The sequence below is a fragment of the Halichoeres trimaculatus genome, unplaced genomic scaffold, assembly GCF_033239565.1.
Source record: "Halichoeres trimaculatus isolate MK-OKI-2021-1 unplaced genomic scaffold, fHalTri1.1 fHalTri1_scaffold_11, whole genome shotgun sequence".
Taxonomy (NCBI): Eukaryota; Metazoa; Chordata; class Actinopteri; order Labriformes; family Labridae; genus Halichoeres; species Halichoeres trimaculatus.
In genome coordinates, this window is record NW_027437189.1 from 37,766,627 (window position 1) to 37,772,626 (window position 6,000).

Genomic DNA, 6,000 nt, shown 5'->3' on the forward strand with positions numbered 1-6,000 from the left:
GAAAGAGAGGACCGCAGAGAACTTCCACTTTTTCCCTGGCTCTGCCGCTGCACCGCTCCTTTTATCCTGTTCTTTCCTCCTCTCTTTCAGGTAGGTGTCCCTGAGGTTCTTCCACCGTTTACGACAGAACTCCACTGAGGAAAACACAGTCGGACTCAGTCAGTGGCGGACTGGGACTGAAAAACAGCCCTGGACTTTGTGTCCCCACCGGCTGTTTATACACAGACAGACAGCCAGCCCTCCACCCCCGGTCGTCGAACAGAACCGACCGTTGCTGTCGGTGTATGAACGACCGGTTCAGCCCGACGACGGCCGGTGCTACAGGTCTGTCAACGGTCAACGGCCGGTTCTGCCTGACGATAAAATCAAGCTGGAAACGAATATTAACAGAACTTACCTTCAAAACCGGTGTCCTGTGATACTTTCACCCAAGCCTGCTCCTTTTTTTTCCGGTCTCTGTAGAGCACATACGTCGTATCGTACAACTCCGGATAATGACACACAGCACAAATTATTTTCTCCTCCATTTTCGTAGGTGGCAGCTGGAGGAGCGTCAACTGTCAACAAATCAATGACGTTGCTGATTGGCTGTCGTGGCAACGCCTTCACGCGAATTCGCGTCTACCGCCCAAACGCGTGAACGCTCCAAACACGCCGCGCCAAACACGCGAATCGCGCCGCCCGAGGCGAATCGGCGGCTAAACGCGTCTTTGCATTGACTTTGTATGTAATCGCGCCGCAAATTCGCGTTTGGTGTGGCCACAACATGAGGGTTCCACTTCTATTTGGAACCTCTGTCAAGAGTTCCAGAAGCCTAAGCTCAAATCCTTATGACATATTTATTTCACAAATTTGAAAGTAAACAGGCACAACAAAGAAGAAGGTTTCCATGGTGACAAATCATTGAATATTCATTTATTAGTTTATTACTACTATCATTAATAATTTATATTAATATCAACTTGTTATTTCATATTTCAATATCCTGTGTTCACTCTTTAAAAACATTTTTCCTACTGTTAAACAAGACTACAACACTACAGGAATATTAAAGCCACAAAAACAGCATGCTGTCATCATTTTCTAAACACAAATGCTGAATGTTGAAATTCAGAGCCCATATCCTCTTACCCTAAGAGCAACAGTCCTATTTATGACCTCTGTTCACTGAATAAGGACACTGCATAGCCATATCTACAACCTTTAAGCACATATCACACCAAGTAATAATATTCAAAATGTTTTCAAAATGCACCAAAAATGTTTCATAGTGTCTAAAATACATATATTTAATTTATTTAGAAGCCAATCATTGTACTTGGAGGTAACAAGCATTTCTCTCAGTATTACAGAAAAGCAACACACCAACCAACCAAGTAAAACTCATAAAAATCTTGTTAAATTCACCAAAAAAGTACCAAAGTATCTTAAATATATATCTTAATTGTGTTAAGGGCAGACTTTCTAGCATTTCTTTCAATATTACACAAAACCAAGCACTGAGCAGGCCGAGGCTGGCACACCATGGTGGCTAACTAGTAGCTATGACACAGCATTATTAAAGCTAAACCCACAAAGCAAATATCACACCAAGCAATACTCTCCAAAATGCACCAAAAATGTTTCATAGCATCTAAAATTCATATATTTGATTAGTTTAGAAGCCAATTATTGTACTTGGGTTTAGGAATATCAAGCATTTGTCTTAATATAACAGAGCAGGCAAACGTGGCTAACACAAAGCAATTATTGAACAAAGGCCGAGCTAATATTAGCATATGTATGCACACAACTTTTGCCAACCGAGTAAAAGCCATCAAAATGTATTCAAAATGTACCAAAAATGTACAATTCTTTCATCAATATATATATATTATTTGTTTAATGGGGAACCACTGCACCATGATCAAAGTTCATCGAGTATTTGTGTTAACATGACACAAAAGACAGCACAGAGTAGCTAGCGTGCTAACACAAAGGCTGAATGCAGATCAAAGGCTGAGATTTACATAACATTAGCATACGTTTAGCGTCGGAGCACCAACCACAAATGCTAACTAAAAGTCATCAAAATGTTCTTCAAATTCACCACAAATGTAACATTATAGCTTACATATATAAAACTTATTTAATTTAGGACAATTATCGTCTTTGGAGCAAAGACTACCGAGCATTTCTCTCAACAGGACACAAAACCACACACGGAGCAGGCCTCGCTAGCGGGCTAACAGAACAAAGGCTGAGATTTCCATAACATTAGCATACGTCTAGCATTGAAGCACCACCCACAAATGCTGATAAAAAGTCATCAACATGTACTCAAAATGCGCCAAAAATGTATCACACCATCTTAATTATGTATATCTTATTTGATAGAAAGGCTAATGGTGTGGCCACACCAAACGCGAATTTGCGGCGCGATTACATACAAAGTCAATGCAAAGACGCGTTTAGCCGCCGATTCGCCTCGGGCGGCGCGATTCGCGCGTTTGGCGCGGCGAGTTTGGAGCGTTCACGCGTTTGGGCGGTAGACGCGAATTCGCTCGAGTTCAAAATATTCCCCCACGACGTCATTGTTATGACAACGTTGGGGGGCAACTGCCGCCTGCTCCGGCTCCAACTCCGCTGTAGGATGGAGGAGAAAACAATCTGTGCGGTGTGTCATCATCCAGAGTTATACGATACGACGTGTGTACTCTACAGAGACTGGAAAAACAGGAGCAGGCTTGGTTGAAAGTCTCTGAGGAGACAGGTTTTGAATGTAAGTTCTGAAAACATTCGTTCCCAGCTTGATCTGCCTGCAAGGGCTATCACTGAGTCCGACTGTGTTTTCCTCAGCGGAGTTTTGAGCCTGATAAAGAGCAGGAAAGTGCGGAGCAGGGGCAGAGCCAGGGAAAAGATGGAAGTTCTCTGTGCTCCTCTCTTTCCTCCACCCCTTCATTATCCCCAGGGAGACCTCCGGGAACATGGGTCGGGGGTTTGGGTGGTCGGGGGTACGGGGGGTCGGAGGTTCGGGGGATCGAGGATGAGATCGCAGGGAACAGCCAAGCAGGGCTGGTGGATTACCAGGGAGAGGCAGCAGGCATTGATTGTGATCTCCAAAGCTTTCACACACTCTCCTGTCATGCTTTGGAAACCACAGCTCATTGTTTTTCGGCTGCTCTTTTGGACTTTCGGTCTTTAAATGAACGAGCTCTCTACTCCGCATGCGCAGTACCGCGTGTTCGCGCCTCAGCTTGTCAAAAAAGTCCAGCTGCGAGACTCGGGCGTTCACGCGGCGCGTGACAGGCCATTCGCGCGAGTAAATTCGCGTGTTCGCGTTTGGTGTGGCCGCGGCATAACATCGTTTCACTATCAAAGTAGTTCAGAAAACACACCTCACAGAAGCTTCTAGAAAGTTTTAAATCACACAGCAGAGCAGCAAAATCTTACTTATACGTGATATCGTTCTTTCATTTCACCTTAAATCACGTTTAACATTGCTCAGGTTCAACACAACATATGCTTACATCAAATTAAGAGACAACGAAATGGGTCTTACCTCCAGAGTCTGTGAGAAGAACGAAACGACGCCAGATGGATCCTTTTATACCCCGCTGGTACCTCACGTCACTCTGACGTACATCCCCCTTCGGCAGAAGACGCAGCAGAGAATGCTACCATTAGCTGTGCATTCTAATCACATTGACATTGAAGGATACCACACAAAACGTAATTGAACATAACCGAATCGTTTAATCATGCATTTAACGCAACTGTAGTGTTTTTAACGTCTTTAGAGTCAGCTATAACGAATAACAAAGCACCACATCTACAGTATTTGTCCAAGAGTCACCAGTTATACAGTCGCGATTAACTCCAAAATACTGGGTTGCTCGGTAGCCGTTAAAACTTGATCAACGTTGCCTCTGTTGTGAAGTACAATCTCTGGTAACTCACCACGAAACAACCGTACATTTTGATGCTGCTACCAGGTTGAATTTATTGTTTAAAAATGCCAACTCGTCTCAATGAATGCAGATAAATGCAGCAAAATACGTGCGCATCTTTATGATATGTAGACTGATCATCTCCCTTTCAATGCAGAAGCTTGTATAGTCTTGCATCACACCACAATTATATTTTCCACCCCTTTTCTACAATAAATTGCTTGTAGCTAAGTGAGCAACAGACGTTTAGCTTCTGTTAGCTTCTGTTAGCTACACGGTCCAACTCGCCTTTCACGTTCAAAAATACTGCTGATAACTAAGATGACAGGTAGTAAAATAAACAGTACTGAAGCCTAGAAACTTTAATTTTCCGTACCTGTTCAAACCACAGACGGAATCCGTTGTTTGAGAGCTCCCGACGTTAGCGCTCTCTCCTGGCTTCTCCCCTGTTTCAATCAGTCTAATCCACTTCATGTCATCTTGCGGGATCTCTGGGGATATGGTGAATCCTCTCCCTCCTCCCATGCGCTGGAGCAAAGCAGCTGTGTACAATAAGTTGACCGACCGACAGAGAAACAGACTCATATCTTCCTCTGCATCCGCTCGTGTTTTGGTGAGATTAGCTGTTGACCAGACCGTATACTGTTGACAGGTCGCGTGACGTCATCCCCCGCCGCTCCATTGATCCCCGCGGATGTTTTACAAACCGCGTACGACAGTAGTAGTGCCTGCTATTTTGCCCCAAATTCAGTACTTGTTAAGCAGAATGGTAAAAGTTGTAAAATCTACTGTATACATCCCAGGATGTCCTACTGATACTAGAGAACGTTTCTATCTGTGTCTGCATCTGACCGGTGTTCTTGGCATACAGTTCCCACAATGCACGGCGCTAACGCCGGTGGCAAGTATTATACTGAATTACCGCCATCTACTGGAATGAGTTGCCATGATAAATACAACACAGTCCTTGAAATACAAGGGAAGTGATGCCAAACACTGGTAAATCCTGTAACTTTCATTTGTAAAACAGGTGTTTAATTGTACTAATTTATTAAAGCCCATATAAACCAATGAATACTCGTTTTAACCATACGTGAATGATATAGAAATGTTTATTTTTCCACCAGCTGTAAAAATAAAAAGTCAATCCCTTCCACATTGTAATTTTGAGTGTAAGATTAAAAAGTCAAATATGATGATTCTACTGTGATATGATAAACAAAATAAATAGGATGTTGACATCTGCCCATAATTTTTTAGTACATTAATAATAATGCAAGAAAACAAACAAAAAAAAATATTTTTTTCTGTTTTGTAAAAAAAAATCCATCACCTAAAATGTTGCTTACCAGACCTCTCTGGACACACTAAAATGGCCACCACAGCCAGTACATTTTTTACCCTTACTACACCCTTTTGACGTTCTCCCATCGCTTATTACACCCCCAAGCATGTTCAGAAATCCACCAAAATTGGCACACTCATTATTTGCGTCCAAAAAAAGGGGGAAAAATACCACACATGATCATGAACCAAACATGACCCCAAACATCCGATAAAATGCTGTCTAGCGCCACCTAGGCACACTAAAAGGGCCATAGCGGCCAGTAGGAATGTCGTAGAGAGATGAAACACCAAAATGTTCGTCTCATTGCGACACACAGTATGACAGACTGTGGGGGGACAGGAGCCGGAATGTAGTAGACAGATGAAACCAACGCCGAAATGTTCGTCTTATTTTGTTGGACACATTGGAGGGAAAACCGGCAGGAGCCCGAGGACCCATCTAACGCTGCTCGCAGCTTTAATAAGGGTCCTCGGCCTGAGCAGAGGGCACCTTCTAGCAAGAGCTAGAAGAAGCTAGAAGAAGCCTTTGGCCGAGGGCACCTTCTAGCCAAAGGCCGAGGGCACTATTGTATTCCGTCCGTTTCTTTTTTTTAGGGTCCTCGGCCTGAGCCAGGGCACCTTCTAGCAGGAGCTAGAAGGTGCCCTCGGCCGAAGGCCGAGGGCACTATTGTATTCCGTCCGTTTCTTTTTAGGGTCCTCGGCCTGAGCCGAGGGCACCTTCTAG